The following is a 16,691-nucleotide window of genomic DNA, read 5'->3' on the forward strand; positions in this document are numbered from 1 at the left end:
AATGCTTTTTAACCCATACGATTATGATCATGGCAATAAGGTTTCTAAAACAGTAGGCATTCTTCCAAAGCCAGACACTGTACTATGTTCCTCGCCCTAACCTAGTCACTCAGCATTATTCACTCATTTATCTATGTCTTGTCTATTTATGTCTTAAAGGTTACAAGACGTACATTAGTCAATACAATTGGTGCTAAAAATGTTAAGGATCTCTTGTGAAACACGGGTATTAATAAAAAAATTTATTATGTAAAATAAATAAAAAAGGCCCAAGGGCCATGAAGTAACAAGAATGCAAGGCCGGCACAAGCTGGCGTAAGTAGAGAAGACGGAAGATTCTTCATATTAAAAGACCCTGCTTCTCCAAGATGGCAGTCACACCCTGCTTGCCCTGGACAATCACCATATGGAGAAGGACTGTTTACTGTGAAGGGAAGTCCACAAATGCAATGCCGGCATGAGTCAGTCTTGAAGGGTAAACGATGATGGCACCCTCACAGTAACACAAAAGCCGAGCAAGCCCAGTGAGGAAGACCTGTTGATGGGAAGGAGGAGGATCATTAGTCACAACAAAATCCACATAGAAACAAAGGAGAGAAAAAAAATAAAGTGGATGTCTTCTTTTTGTATAGACATAATAAATATTGTCATTTGGCTATGTATTTATATGATATATAATAGAATACAGCATAAAACAAAATAAGAAGGGTGATAGGAGAAGAAAAGATTAGTGTTCAGTGAGAATCCACAAGGTCTTCTCTGAATACTCTATTTTCTTCAAGGCTGTGGGTCCCTACAATTGCACCAGACGTGGTACACACCCCTATTATTATTTAAACAGGTGAGTACACACACGGTGTTAGCAAACTTAGCCTCCAAACACACACACACACATGGTATCAGCAAGCTTAGCCTCCAAACACACACACACACATGGTATCAGCAAGCTTAGCCTCCAAACACACACACACACATGGTATCAGCAAGCTTAGCCTCCAAACACACACACACACATGGTATCAGCAAGCTTAGCCTCCAAACACACACACACACACACGGTATCAGCAAGCTTAGCCTCCAAACACACACACACACACATGGTATCAGCAAGCTTAGCCTCCAAATACACACATGGTATCATCAAGCTTAGCCTCCAAACACACACACACACACACACATGGTATCAGCAAGCTTAGCCTCCAAACACACACACACACACACACACATGGTATCAGCAAGCTTAGCCTCCAAACACACACACACACACACATGGTATCAGCAAGCTTAGCCTCCAAATACACACATGGTATCATCAAGCTTAGCCTCTAAACACACACACACACACACAAACGGTATCAGCAAGCTTAGCCTCCAAACACACACACACACACACACATGGTATCAGCAAGCTTAGCCTCCAAACACACACACACATGGTATCAGCAAGCTTAGCCTCCAAACACACACACACATGGTATCAGCAAGCTTAGCCTCCAAACACACACACAGAAAATGGGGACATTGAAACAGTTGATAAACTTGATTTCAAGAGAGAGAGGTCACTATGGGGAACTTCAAATTTTTTTTAATAAGTAATTAGGCAGACTTGTTGCTAGACAGGGAAGTAAATTAAATGTATGCCAAATTTTGCAAAATATACAATGAAGGCACACAAACATTCATACCAAAACAGAGATGCAGGGCCAGAAAACAGGATTGGTTCAACAGAAATTGAGAGAGGGCCACAGACCAAAAGACACAAACATGGAATGAAAGACATTGAAAAACTACAAGCAGATGTCAACAAAGTTTTCGATTGGGCAGCAGAAAATAACATGATGTTTAACAGTGATAAATTTCAGGTACTCAGGTACGGCAAAAATGAGGATCTGAAACATAATACAGGGTACAAAACACAATCGAATCTTCCCATAGTAGAAAAACAGCATGTCAAGGATTTGGGAATAATGATGTCCGACGATCTAACGTTTAGGGAGCATAACCAAGCAAATATTGCGTCGGCCAGAAAAATGATCGGATGGATTATGAGAACTTTCAAATCCAGGGATCCCATCACAATGGTTGTACTCTTCAAGTCACTTATGTTGTCCCGTCTCGAGTACTGCTCAGTATTCACTTCCCCCTTCAGAGCAGGAGAGATTGCTGAAATAGAGGGAATACAGAGAACATATACGGCACGCATAGACGAGATAAAACACCTAAATTATTGGGATCGTCTCAAAGCTCTCCAAATGTACTCTCTAGAAAGGAGACGATAGAGATACCAAATAATATACACATGGAAGATACTGGAGGGCCAGGTCCCAAATCTACACAGTAAAATAACAACGTACTGGAGTGAACGATATGGAAAAAAATGCAAGATTGAACCAGTGAAGAGCAGAGGTGCCACAGGCACAATCAGAGAGCACTGTATAAACATCAGAGGTCCGCGGTTGTTCAACGTCCTCCCAGCGACTATAAGAAATATTGCCGGAACAACCGTGGACATCTTCAGGAGAAAACTGGACTGTTTTCTAAGAGAAGTTCCGGATCAGCCGGGCTGTGGTGGGTATGTGGCCCTGCGGGCCGCTCCAAGCAACAGCCTGGTGGACCAAACTCTCACAAGTCGAGCCTGGCCTCGGGCCGGGCTTGGGGGGTAGAAGAGCAGAACCCCATCAAGCAGGTATCAAAATAGAAAGAAGCCAAACCCCCAATCATACCAGCGATACAAAGATGCGAGAAACAACTATACAGCAGTAAGGGAAGAGGCAGAAAATTTTTTTTAAAAAGGGATAATGGATAAATGTAAAACAGAACTGGGCCTATTCTACAAATTCATAAACAACAAATTGCAGGTAAAGGATAATATCCAGAGGTTGAAAATAGGAAACAGATTCACAGAAAATGATAATGCAATGTGTGAAACATTAAACCAAAAGTTCCAAAGTGTGTTTATACAAAATGAAATCTTAAGAGAACCAGACACAATAAGAATTTCTGAGAACATCATAGAGCGTATAGAGGTGTCTAGATTTAAACTAGAGATGAAGTGGAAAATATGCTAAAGTAGCTAAGTAAGAACAAAGCAGATGGAGTTTCACCATGGGTTCTGAGAGAATGTGCATCTGAGCTCAGCCTTCCACTTCACCTGATCTTTCAGGCATCCCTGTGTACAGGAGTCATAGCAAACATGTGGAAAAAGGCTAACATAGTTCCAATCTACAAAAGTGGCAACAGGGAAGACCCCACCTCTCTCAGTTATAGACCTGAATCATTGACAAGTGTAACAGTGAAAAGATTGAAAAAAAAAATAATAAAAACTAAATGGGTAGAACACCTTGAGAGAAATTATATAATATCACACAGACAGTATTGTTTTCGATCTGGAAGATCCTGTGTATCGAATTTACTCAGTTTCTATGATTGAGCCACAGAGATTTTAAAGGAAAAAGGTAGTTGGGTCGACTGCATCTATCTAGACATAAAAAAGGCTTTCGACAGAGTTCCACATAAGAGGTTGTTCTGGAAACTAGAAAATTTTGGATGGGTGACAGGTAAGCTTCTAACATGGCTGAAAAATTTTCTGACTGATAGAAAAATGAGGGCAGTAATCAGAGGCAATCGGACTGGAGAAGTGTCACAAGTGGAGTACCACAGTACATGCACCAGAAATGTTCATTGTCTACATAAATGATCTACCAGTTGGAATACAGAATTATATAAACATGTTTGCTGATGATGCTAAGATAATGGGATGGATAAGAAATTTAGATGATTGTCATGCCCTTCAAGAAAACCTGGACAAAATAAATATATGGAGCACCACTTGGCAAATGAAATTTAATGTGAATAAATGCCATGTTATGGAATGTGGAATAGAACATAGATCCCACACAACCTACAAATTATGTGATAAATCTTTATATAATTCTGATAAAAGAAAGAGGTCTAGGGTTGATTCTAGATAGAAAACTATCACTTGAGGCCCACATAAAGAACGTTGTGTGAGGAGCCTATGCCACGCTTTCTAACTTCAGAATTTTGTTTAAATACATGGATGGCGAAATACTAAAGAAATTGTTCACGAGTTTTGTTCGGCCAAGGCTAGAATATGCAGCGGTTGTGTGGTGCCCATATCTTAAGAAGCACATCAACAAACTGGAAAAGGTGCAAAGACATGCTACTAAGTGGCTCCCAGAACTAAAGGGCAAGAGCTATGTGGAGAGGTAAGAGGCATTATATATGCCAAAACTAGAAGACAACAAAAAGAGGTGATAAAATCACTATGTACAAAATAGTAACAGGAATTGATAAAATCGATAGGGAAGATTTCCCGAGACCTGGAACTTCAAGAACAAAAGGTCATAGATTTAAACTAACTAAACAAAGATGCCAAAGAAATATAAAAAAAATTCCTTTCGCATACAGAGTGGTACACAGTTGGAACAAGTTAAGTGAGAAGGTGGTGGCGGCCAAGACCGTCAGTAGTTTCAAAGCATTATGTGACAAAGAGTGCTGGGTAGACGGGACACCACGAGCGTAGCTCTAATCCTGTAACTACACTTAGGTAACTACATTTGGTGTCAGCAAGCTTACCGTCGAAACACACACAAACAGCCTGCCTATTATTCAAGGCCTTCTCTGAGTACTCTCTATTTTCTTCTCTGAGGCTATGGGTCCCTAATCTTGCACCAGAGGTGGTACAACTTTTAAGTTTTTAACTACTGCACTGAGCACCTGATTTTGGCAAAGACTTCTTAGTGCAATTGTCAAGGACATAGTTCTGGTATTTTTTTGTTTATAAATATTCAGGTATAGTTAATGTCAAAATGTTTCAAAACTCAACAATTTATATTTCAAAACAAAAAAAGTAATGAAAACATTACAAAACATTAAAATATAGCCTAATTAATTAATTAATAAAATAGCACAACACTCAGAATGTCTAAAGGTGCTTTGAGCAAAGAAGTAGTTAATTTTATATATATAATATTATATATATAATATTATATATATAATATATATTTACCTGTGACTACTGCTTAGCAAAAATTTGATCTCTGTGAAAATTGGTCTCGTCATTGCTAGGAGATATTTTAAGACCATGATTTGCTGTGGATGGCACTGTAGTCTTCAAGTCATCAATCTAAAAATAGAGGTAATCTTTAAAAATGTAAATTTTGTATAAAAAAAATGCAAAAATAAATTGCAAGAATAATATGAAATTATTATACAATTTTTTTTTAATTATTTAAATATTTGTGAGACATTATTAAGAAATGTATGAAGTACAGATTCTCTAAGACCTGATATGTATCTGCTTATGTTCCACCACATTACATTCAGGGCTGAAGAGAAAACACAGCCAGTAAGGTAATGATCACTTAGGATGGACTGGGATGCTACATGTAGGTGGGGGCTATGCTGCGTGAGGCTAGGATGCCCAGCCTGCCTTGTCTAGGCTGGGCTGGGCTAGGCAACACTAGGAAGGAGTCAACAAATCTCTGGAGTGCCTTACTTTTCCTGATATCCTTAAAAAAGCAAGAATGATGCCATTTTATAAAGGAGGCGAGACAGCAGACATAAACAATTAAAGAAAAATATCAAATCTACTTATACTTTCAAAAATATTTGATTTTTTTTTTTTACAAACATCTCTTCCTACTTTGTAAAATTCAACATGAATACAAACACACACACACATCCCTAGGAAGCAGCCCATAGCAGCTGTCTAACTCCCAGGTACTTATTTACTGTTAGGTGAACCAGATATAGAGAATAACCACAAAATGCTATCTTTATAAGAACTATCTTGTAAAGCCACTAGTACACGCAGCATTTCAGGCAGGATATATAAAATATTATATATATATATATATATATATATATATATATATATATATATATATATATATATATATATATATATATATATATATATATATATATATATATATATGAATACATACATACGGGACAAAGAGCCAGAGCTCAACCACCGCAAGCACAACTAGGTGAGTACACACACACACACACACACATTATATATATATATATATATATATATATATATATATATATATATATATATATATATATATATATATATATTGTTATGATCTCAGCCTACAGGAGAAACGAGTCTCCCTCCTTGAGAGTTATTCATCAAGCCTGACCTGATTAGAAGGTCTGGCAAATATTAAGGTAATAACCCATATGTAAAATAGTTGCTTGGATATGTATAACAGTTTAAGATTATGGGCAATGCAGAAGAAAATAGATAAATGACGGGCTAGGAGATGTGGACATTTTGCTGGAGGCGTGAGGCTCGCTTCTGGAGGACCTTGACCTCACTTGAGTGCCAGACATCGCAGGGGGAAGCCGCGCTCCGTTGAGCTCCCGTCAGAAGGGAACCCCTAGTGATATATCTCGAAGAGAAGAGAAGTGTGCGGACGTACCAGCTGTGGAATCGAGCTGGGAACGTTGTGGTCTCAAGTCCTGGTCGACGAGCAGATATTAAATCGCCCAGAAGCATTATTGTGGGCTGTGTGGAGCGCCCTGACCAGACGCCGTCAGAGGAAAAGCGCCCTCGATCAGTTAATCTGTGGTAAGCACGATATACGCCAGTTCATAGTGATTGCATTGTAGTTGGTCGTGTGCCCAGCGACAGTAGCGATGTTTATTTATAAGTTAGACATGTTTTAATAAGGCAGAAGGCCTGAAATAGGAGAGTGAAGAGGGAGGAACACGGAGCGACGTCCGTCCTCTCTGAGCGCTGGCGGACGACTGAGGGAGCCTGGCTCCGGATGGAGGAAGACCCTCCCAGCGAGTGAGGACCGCCGCCAGGCGAGGTGGAGTATGGACCCGCCCAAAACGGGGGAGTCCACTCTCACTGTATGTAGAGAACAGATAGAGGTTTGAGGCAAGCATATTGTGTGGTTATTTTTGTTTATGTGTTAAAGGGGAACGTTTTATTGGAGTGTCGATGGGTTGCAGGTTTGTCTTTTGGGGAAGAAGTTGCTGAGAACTTCGAAGCCAGCAGATGAAGTAGCTGATGAGACTCCAAGGTAGTGGAGCAGAGGACCTCGAGCTGTGAGGAGAAGCAGCAGTGAAGAGGAGTGTCACGTGCTTCTGTAGAGGTGGAGAAGCACCATACTTGCTCGGGGAAACTTCATGGTGTAGCAGCCAAGAGAGCTGTGGAGGACCCTAGCAGAAGGGTGAAGCACCGTAGTTGCTCAAGGAAACTTCATGATAGCAGCCTGGAGGAGCTGCAGAGGATCCTGGTAGTGAAGCCCGGAAGAACCTAAGGATATTAGGGTTGTGAACTTCCAGAGGTGGAAGGGGAAGTTCTGGTGGATTACTTATAGGGAGTTGATAGTGTTTGGTTGTCATTAGCGTGCAAGACGCAGTGAGAGGTGAGTGAATGTTTGCATTCTTATGTCAAGGAGTGATTTATTCTGAAGCTTAGAGTTGCAGTCGTAGGCTTGATTACCTACAGATATATGTGCTCGAGGACTGACAGTGATCGATTAATCATTGTTGTGTATCAATGAACATTTATACTGGTATATGTTATTGCATTCAAATGCTGATTTTCTGTATATATATGTTATCTTGCTGATGGTGCAACAGTGTATGTAGGCTTGATCAACTTGAGGAGGTTAATAGTATCAGGTGGTGAACCAGGAGATAGGATACCACTTGATAAGCTGATAATAGAGTTCTGATGGTGTTGGAGTGCAACCTGATTGTGATATTATAGAGTATAGGATTCATTATTATTATATGTGTGTATGTATCGTGTATGTGCTTTGTCCAGTAAATGTGTCACAATTTGCTGGTGTTTGCCCTTGTCCTAGTGAGGCTTCCCAGGAAGTAGTAAAGAAGGAGAGAGAGAGAGAAAGAACCAAGAACCACTGCTGTGGACAGGGTAGAAGGTAATATTAATAAGTCAAAGGGGGGATCGAGGAGATCATATCACCATAAGGAGAGAGTGGGGAGTCACAGCGGCTCGAGTGGGTGTGTGCACGTGACAACGAGGCTAAGTGTTGGAGCCGCATCCCCTAAACGCGTGACGTTGAGCCCCTCTCCAAGAGCCAGAGGCGCCAAGGGTGATCTCCTAGTATAATCACTCTGCCGAGTTGTGGGTTGGGTTGTCCATAGAGAAGGATCAACGACGACAACACCAACCAACCCACAGTCTATAATAAATTGGGGGCCTGTCCGGGAGAGTGAACTGACACACCCACACCCTGTCCAAGAGTGGATTTGTACACCCTTGCGGAAATAAACTGTGTGACCGCAGGTGTATATTCTCTCTCTTGGGAAGACTCACAGGACAAAGATGGATAAGGTGCAAACGTTTGTGGAGTCAGGCAAGCCCGAGGACTTGGAAGGTTGCACGAGGGATCAATTGAAACAAATAGCAGAAAAATGTGGCATCAGGTTGAAAGCATCTAAAGTAGCTGGGATGAAGGATGAGATCCTGAGGCAGTTAAGAGCCAAAAGTGAAGCGGCAGAGCAAGGAGCCCAAAAAGGAGCTGAAAGTGGAAAGGAGGATGATGGGCAGGAGGAAGTGAGATCCCAGGGATCGAGTAGGAGCAGCAAGAGTAGCCGCAGTAGTAGGAGTAGCCGGAATAGGAGCTTGGAGAGATTCCAGTTAGAGCTCCAGATGCAGCGTGAGGACAAGGAGAGACAGTTCCAGCTGGAAAAGATGAAATTAGAACTCCAGATGAAAAATGAAGCCGAGAAGGAAAAAGAGAAAACCAGGCTGGAAGTAGAAAAAGAGAAAACCAGGCTGGAAGTAGAAAAAGAGAAAACCAGGTTGGAAGTAGAAAAAGAGAAAACCAGAGTAAGAGAACTGGAGTTGGAACAGGAGAAAGAAAAAGAGAAAGCAAGGCTAGAGGTGGAAAAAGAAAAAGAGAGAACAAAACAAATGCAGATAGAAGCGAACAGAACCTTGGCTGAGCAGAGGATTGAACATGGGTTGCCAGAGAGCACCACCCAGGTATCACACCCAACAGATGTTAGGGTTAGGGAGAAGGACATTCCCTTGTTTGTGCCCGAAGAGGCAGAGAGCTTCTTCGAGCATTTTGAGAAAGTAGCCAGTATCAAGGAGTGGCCACAGGAGGAATGGGCCCAGCTGGTCCAGTTAAGATTGACCGGTGCAGCCAGGGAGGCATACACCCAATTGTCACTGGAAGAGTGCCAGGATTATGCCACGGTAAAGAGCAGCATATTGCGCTCGTTTCAGTTAACCCCAGAGGCTTATAGGAAGCGCTTCAGAGAAATGATCAAAGTTGGAGCATGTACGTTTGCTGAGACAGCAAGAGATCTGGAAAGACGATTCCAGAAGTGGATTGAGGCTGCTGGAGTTGGATCTTACGCTGACCTGAAGCAACTGATGGTCATGGAGAAGTTCTTGGAGATGATGCATCCCGAAACAAGGTTCAAGATCCAAGAAGCAGGGATAAAGGAGGTGAAAGATGCCGCAGATAGGGCGGATATGATTACTGAAGCGTACAAGAGCTTAAGGGAGAACAGAGTGAGAAGCGAGGTGAGACGCAGCAATGGCAGATCCAATGGAGTCTGGGGAGGAAGAAATTATGAGAGACCCAGAGGAGTCTGGGGTGAGAAAAATTTTGATAAATGGGCAGATAAAAGTAAGTACCCTAAAACTCAGAAGAGTAGGTCGCGCACTTCGTCTGAAAGTGAGGATGGAGGAGCCAAACGAGAAGCTAATCGTTATCCGGGAAATCGAGAGTCCAGTAAAGCCCCACAGAGTGCAGGTAGTGTGCCTGGCCCGAGGAACTCTCATGTGAGTGGACAAAGTCAGAGCTACTCTGGTACATATAGAAGAGACTTTTCCCAGATGAGATGTTACAATTGTAACGGATTGGGTCACGTGATGCGAGATTGTCGGCAGGGCAAGAGAGTTGTGACCCTGGCCATGTGTGACCCCCGAAGTAGATATACTAATGTGTTCCAAGACAAACCACAGAGATCAAACTTAGTGAACGAGAGGTATAGGCCGTTCATGAGTAAAGGTTGGATCAGAATAGGAGGCCAACCTGAGGTAGAAGTTGGTATCTTAAGAGATACCGGAGCTAATCAGAGCTTGATTACGAGAAGCATGATTGGGAATGATCGACGGTTAGCTGGCAGGAGTAAGATGAGAGTATATGGGTTATTGTCTGAGAGTGACATGCCCGTATGTACTGTCCAGCTAAGGTCGGAATATGTGTCGGCGGAGGTGATGTTGGGAGTGTGCCCCGACATACCTATTCCAGGAGTCCAAGTGATCCTAGGGAATGACTTGTGCGGGACAAAGGTGTTGACAAGAGTCATGGCGGAGACTGTGCCAGAGGAGTGCCCAGAAGGCCTCGGCACGGGTGGGACACCTGAGAGTGTGAACCTGACTGACATCCGAGGAGATGAGTCAGGAGACCGCCAAGCCATTGAGTACCCTGTCTCGGTAGTGATGAAGGGAGAGGTGGCCGACGAGGAAGACGCTGGAGAAGGTGAGACAGTGTCGATTCAACCGGTGGAAGATATCGACGTAGATATAGCATGGCTGTTTGATGAAGGTCCAGCCCAGGAAAATGAAGTCTCGGTGAGGTCAAAAGTGAAGATGGCCCAGCCGAAGAAGAATCATGTGAAGAGAGCGGACCTGAGTAGAGCCCAGACTGCTGAAACTAAGAGTCGGAAGGTGAATGCAACTGTGCTGAGTATGAATGAGGAAAGATGTGGACATACTGAGGACGGGAGTAGAGCGTCACGTTGTCCACGAGCACAGAGGCATAGGGATAGTGGAGTTAAGTGGTTTGAGATGTCAGGAGTCGACATGTTCCACAGAAAACGTGGCGGAGAGATAGTGAAGAAGAGTAATAGCCGAGAAGATGAAAGGAGAAGGGACAGTATGTGTGGAGAGATGCTTACGAGCACTCTAGGAGAGGTAAAGCGAGATGTACGGTCGAGTGCTGTTGGATGTAGTACAGTGCTCGAAGAAACTTTTAGGGAACGAAGAAGAGTTGAAGGAGAAGAAATGGAGTTGTATAGAGGTGAAAAGTGTGGGAAGAGGAAGATGATACAAGCATGGAGGAATAGAGGAAAGCCGAGGACTCGGTGGGAGTCGAACAGGATGAGGTCTCAGATAAATGAGGAGACGAAAGGGAGGAGCGTCGGTGAAGACGAGGGAGTGAAGTATGATGACAGGAGGCGAAAGTATAATGGCAGTAGATGGAAGTATGAAGACGACAGAGGAGGTACAGACAGTAGATGTCTGACTCTGGACGTGAAGAGAAGAAGACGAGGAAATGGAGGGTGGAGACAATAAGTAGAGTGGACCGATAGAGTGCAGGCGTCCACGGAGGACAGCCTAGCTAAGAGCTGTCAGAGGTCAAATCGTTTATGAGAAGATCATGTTTCTGGAGAGAGGTGAGCCAGATGTTGCAGGGTGCAACGAATTAATTGTAGACTCCTAAGAGAGTATATTGGTTGAAGAACGAGACAGTGTGGTGGCGGATGTATTATCCCGAGCTTTGCCGCTGGAATAACTCTCAAAAATAAGGGGAGGGGAGTGTTATGATCTCAGCCTACAGGAGAAACGAGTCTCCCTCCTTGAGAGTTATTCATCAAGCCTGACCTGATTAGAAGGTCTGGCAAATATTAAGGTAATAACCCATATGTAAAATAGTTGCTTGGATATGTATAACAGTTTAAGATTATGGGCAATGCAGAAGAAAATAGATAAATGACGGGCTAGGAGATGTGGACATTTTGCTGGAGGCGTGAGGCTCGCTTCTGGAGGACCTTGACCTCACTTGAGTGCCAGACATCGCAGGGGGAAGCCGCGCTCCGTTGAGCTCCCGTCAGAAGGGAACCCCTAGTGATATATCTCGAAGAGAAGAGAAGTGTGCGGACGTACCAGCTGTGGAATCGAGCTGGGAACGTTGTGGTCTCAAGTCCTGGTCGACGAGCAGATATTAAATCGCCCAGAAGCATTATTGTGGGCTGTGTGGAGCGCCCTGACCAGACGCCGTCAGAGGAAAAGCGCCCTCGATCAGTTAATCTGTGGTAAGCACGATATACGCCAGTTCATAGTGATTGCATTGTAGTTGGTCGTGTGCCCAGCGACAGTAGCGATGTTTATTTATAAGTTAGACATGTTTTAATAAGGCAGAAGGCCTGAAATAGGAGAGTGAAGAGGGAGGAACACGGAGCGACGTCCGTCCTCTCTGAGCGCTGGCGGACGACTGAGGGAGCCTGGCTCCGGATGGAGGAAGACCCTCCCAGCGAGTGAGGACCGCCGCCAGGCGAGGTGGAGTATGGACCCGCCCAAAACGGGGGAGTCCACTCTCACTGTATGTAGAGAACAGATAGAGGTTTGAGGCAAGCATATTGTGTGGCTATTTTTGTTTATGTGTTAAAGGGGAACGTTTTATTGGAGTGTCGATGGGTTGCAGGTTTGTCTTTTGGGGAAGAAGTTGCTGAGAACTTCGAAGCCAGCAGATAAAGTAGCTGATGAGACTCCAAGGTAGTGGAGCAGAGGACCTCGAGCTGTGAGGAGAAGCAGCAGTGAAGAGGAGTGTCACGTGCTTCTGTAGAGGTGGAGAAGCACCATACTTGCTCGGGGAAACTTCATGGTGTAGCAGCCAAGAGAGCTGTGGAGGACCCTAGCAGAAGGGTGAAGCACCGTAGTTGCTCAAGGAAACTTCATGATAGCAGCCTGGAGGAGCTGCAGAGGATCCTGGTAGTGAAGCCCGGAAGAACCTAAGGATATTAGGGTTGTGAACTTCCAGAGGTGGAAGGGGAAGTTCTGGTGGATTACTTATAGGGAGTTGATAGTGTTTGGTTGTCATTAGCGTGCAAGACGCAGTGAGAGGTGAGTGAATGTTTGCATTCTTATGTCAAGGAGTGATTTATTCTGAAGCTTAGAGTTGCAGTCGTAGGCTTGATTACCTACAGATATATGTGCTCGAGGACTGACAGTGATCGATTAATCATTGTTGTGTATCAATGAACATTTATACTGGTATATGTTATTGCATTCAAATGCTGATTTTCTGTATATATATGTTATCTTGCTGATGGTGCAACAGTGTATGTAGGCTTGATCAACTTGAGGAGGTTAATAGTATCAGGTGGTGAACCAGGAGATAGGATACCACTTGATAAGCTGATAATAGAGTTCTGATGGTGTTGGAGTGCAACCTGATTGTGATATTATAGAGTATAGGATTCATTATTATTATATGTGTGTATGTATCGTGTATGTGCTTTGTCCAGTAAATGTGTCACAATTTGCTGGTGTTTGCCCTTGTCCTAGTGAGGCTTCCCAGGAAGTAGTAAAGAAGGAGAGAGAGAGAGAAAGAACCAAGAACCACTGCTGTGGACAGGGTAGAAGGTAATATTAATAAGTCAAAGGGGGATCGAGGAGATCATATCATCATAAGGAGAGAGTGGGGAGTCACAGCGGCTCGAGTGGGTGTGTGCACGTGACAACGAGGCTAAGTGTTGGAGCCGCATCCCCTAAACGCGTGACGTTGAGCCCCTCTCCAAGAGCCAGAAGCGCCAAGGGTGATCTCCTAGTATAATCACTCTGCCGAGTTGTGGGTTGGGTTGTCCATAGAGAAGGATCAACGACGACAACACCAACCAACCCACAGTCTATAATAATATATATATATATATATATATATATATATATATATATATATATATATATATATATATATATATATATATATATATATATATATATATATATATATGACTGTCAGACCATGGAGGAATGATTTTTTTTAATTTAATTTATATAAAAAATTATTCCTTCTGAAGATGTATTAATATATGAAAGTACTTAAGGAAATTCCTGTTTCAATTCTTCCTCCGTGGTCTGACACTGTCACATTTTTCATCAAGTGTTAATTTTTGTGATTTACACACACGTGGCATGTTTAGACACACATTATTTATATTATATATATATATATATATATATATATATATATATATATATATATATATATATATATATATATATATATATATATATATATATATATATATATATGCAATTGACGATCACAAAACACTGATCATTTTATGCGGAAAATCCACAGAGAAATATGAAATGAGGTGAACGTTTCGGCTTTGTTAAAGCCTTTGTCAACACCAGACTGACCTAACGCAACTGATCTAACTGATCCCGTGGTCAGTCTGGTGTTGACAAAGGCTTTAACAAAGCCGAAACGTTCACCTCATTGCATATTTCTCTGTGGATTTTCCGCATATATATATATATATATATATATATATATATATATATATATATATATATATATATATATATATATATATATATATATATGGAACCCTCAACCCTATAAGTGGAGGGTTCCTACATACTCAACCAGAGGTGGTACCCTCTATATATTAATAAAAAGGCAAGGCTACCTACCTTGAGGCTACCTTGAGGTGCTTCCGGGGCTTAGTGTCCCCGCGGCCCGGTCGTCGACCAGGCCTCCTTAGGCTATGCTAAATCTTGGCAGGGATTGGCTTGGCTTAGCTGGTCAGGGCTTGGCTAGGGTAGGAAGGACTGGTCATGTTTAATAGCAAGGCAGGGTTAGGCTAGGCAAGACTAGGTAAGGGTATACTGGGATAGGCTTGGCTACGGTAGGCTAGGAAGAGGTAAACTAGGATAAGCAAGGCTGTGCAAGCACTATGCACAGCTAGAATGAACTATGCTAAGATGGTTTAAGCTGGGCTAGGTTAGGATAAGCTGAGTCATGCAGGGCCCCGATTGACCAGTGGAGTCTAATAGTCTAACCTTCTAGCTAGTTTGCTGACCTAAGAGTGTAAATGCCTAGCCCCTAACCTGAGATATATACAAGAGTTGTTACATTCTTGTACAGCCACTAGTACGAGTAGCGTTTCGGGCAGGTCCCTGGAATACGATCCCCGCCGCGAAGAATCGTTTTTTCATCCAAGTACACATTTTACTGTTGCGTTAAACAGAGGCTACAGTTTAGGATTTGCGCCCAGTAAATCCTCCCCGGCCAGGATACGAACCCATGACATAGCGCTCGCGGAACGCCAGGCGAGTGTCCTACCACTACACCACCTGCTGCAATATTATTATAAAAGAAATATTACTTATTATAATCGTAAATACTAAATACCTGTTGTGTTGATTTAGGGGCGACGACGATCGTGGGATCGGATGCGAGCCACAGGTGGCCTACACCATGCTTTCTAAGGCGTCCCTCTCATAACAAAAACAAATCCGTGCATTCATACACAAACAGAGATCCCGTGGTTATGCGAATACTTGCAATTCTTTTACTTAAAATAATAACAATTAGATTAATAATAATTAACATAATTTTTACTCAAGATTCACAAACATCATTAATACTATTTAAAAAAAAAATTTATAAGACATCTAAAAACAGATATACAGACTTTGTGTGATATTTATTTCAACATTATATTTTAATAGAATGTTGTAACTATTATTTTTAAATATTAGGTAGTTTCCAGCTACGTATATCGCATATAAACGTTGCAAAAAGATTTTAGACTGAATTAACACATTACACATTTATGGAGTAATTAACAACAAAACAATCTTTATTTTCATTGCAGAACATATATCAGAGCATACTAGTGACTCATACATTTAAAATAGTGTGATTTTTAAACAATTCGGTTGTAAACCCGCAGAACCGCCTACCCGCCAAAGACGTAACATAAGAAATGGTATATAATTCATTATTTTAAATTACATATATAATCATTAATAATTTTCGGCAGCTATCGAGGTTCTCCATAGGTAAATTCCTGTACTCTAACAAGATGCTACTTGCTGTTTAGCTGTTTAAATTCTTGGAAAATTGTAATGACCAGCGACATAAAATATAACAATGAAATAGTAGCTGGTAACTGTAGGTGAACGAAAAAATAAATTCCAAATTGATTAGATGTTTTTCTAAATATAAAGATCGACCTGAAGGAATTTTATGAATTATGGACTAATTAAACAAAAAAATAGGTAATTTTACTTGAAGAACAGATACCAGAGAATAGTTAGTGAGTACATTTATATTGTATAATGGGAGAAAGCCCCTGGTAGCCGCGAATTAAAATAACCACCTACATTAATTGATAACTAGGAAATAGTATCTGGAAACTTTATCTGAACGAAAACACAATACCAATTTGTTTAGATGTTTTTCTTAATATAAAGATCAACAGTAAGGAATCTTATTCATTATGGACAAATTAACAAAAAAAAACGATAATTTTCATTGAGGACCATATATTAGAGCATACTTAGTCACTTATATATTAAAAGTATTGTGTATTTTGAACCATTGGGGTTGTAAACAAACAGAATGGCCTACCCGAAAAGTCGTAACATAAAATGTTGCATATGTTTGCTAATTTATTATTTGATAAATGATTATTATTAATTTACGACAACTATAGAGGTTTCCCATTAGTTAAATTACTGTAGTCTGACTAAATGCTACTACAAAACCTATATAAATCCTGGGAAAGTCACAATGACCAGCGACATTAAAGCATACAGGGTTAAATAGTAACAGGCAACTGTCGGCGAACGAAAAATTCATTTCCAAATTTATTAGATGTTTTCCTAAATATAAAGATCGATAGGCTGGAAT

General features: G+C 41.6%; 1 long non-coding RNA gene across 3 annotated transcripts; it reads right to left on the minus strand.

Annotated features, from left to right (window-relative positions):
* Window positions 1-235: 235 nt before the first annotated feature.
* LOC138372058 (uncharacterized) lies at window positions 236-15,308 on the minus strand. Of its 3 annotated transcripts, none has more exons than XR_011230672.1 (4): window positions 15,186-15,308; window positions 14,465-14,587; window positions 5,033-5,149; window positions 236-535 (listed from the first exon to the last, which is right to left on the minus strand). It is a non-coding gene; the product is annotated as an uncharacterized lncRNA (long non-coding RNA). The 3 variants fall into 3 exon arrangements; XR_011230673.1 differs by having other exon boundaries at window positions 14,465-14,602; window positions 15,186-15,268; XR_011230670.1 differs by lacking the exon at window positions 15,186-15,308 and having other exon boundaries at window positions 14,465-15,061.
* Window positions 15,309-16,691: the final 1,383 nt, after the last annotated feature.

This window comes from Procambarus clarkii, chromosome 4 (genome assembly GCF_040958095.1).
Source record: "Procambarus clarkii isolate CNS0578487 chromosome 4, FALCON_Pclarkii_2.0, whole genome shotgun sequence".
Classification (NCBI taxonomy): Eukaryota; Metazoa; Arthropoda; class Malacostraca; order Decapoda; family Cambaridae; genus Procambarus; species Procambarus clarkii.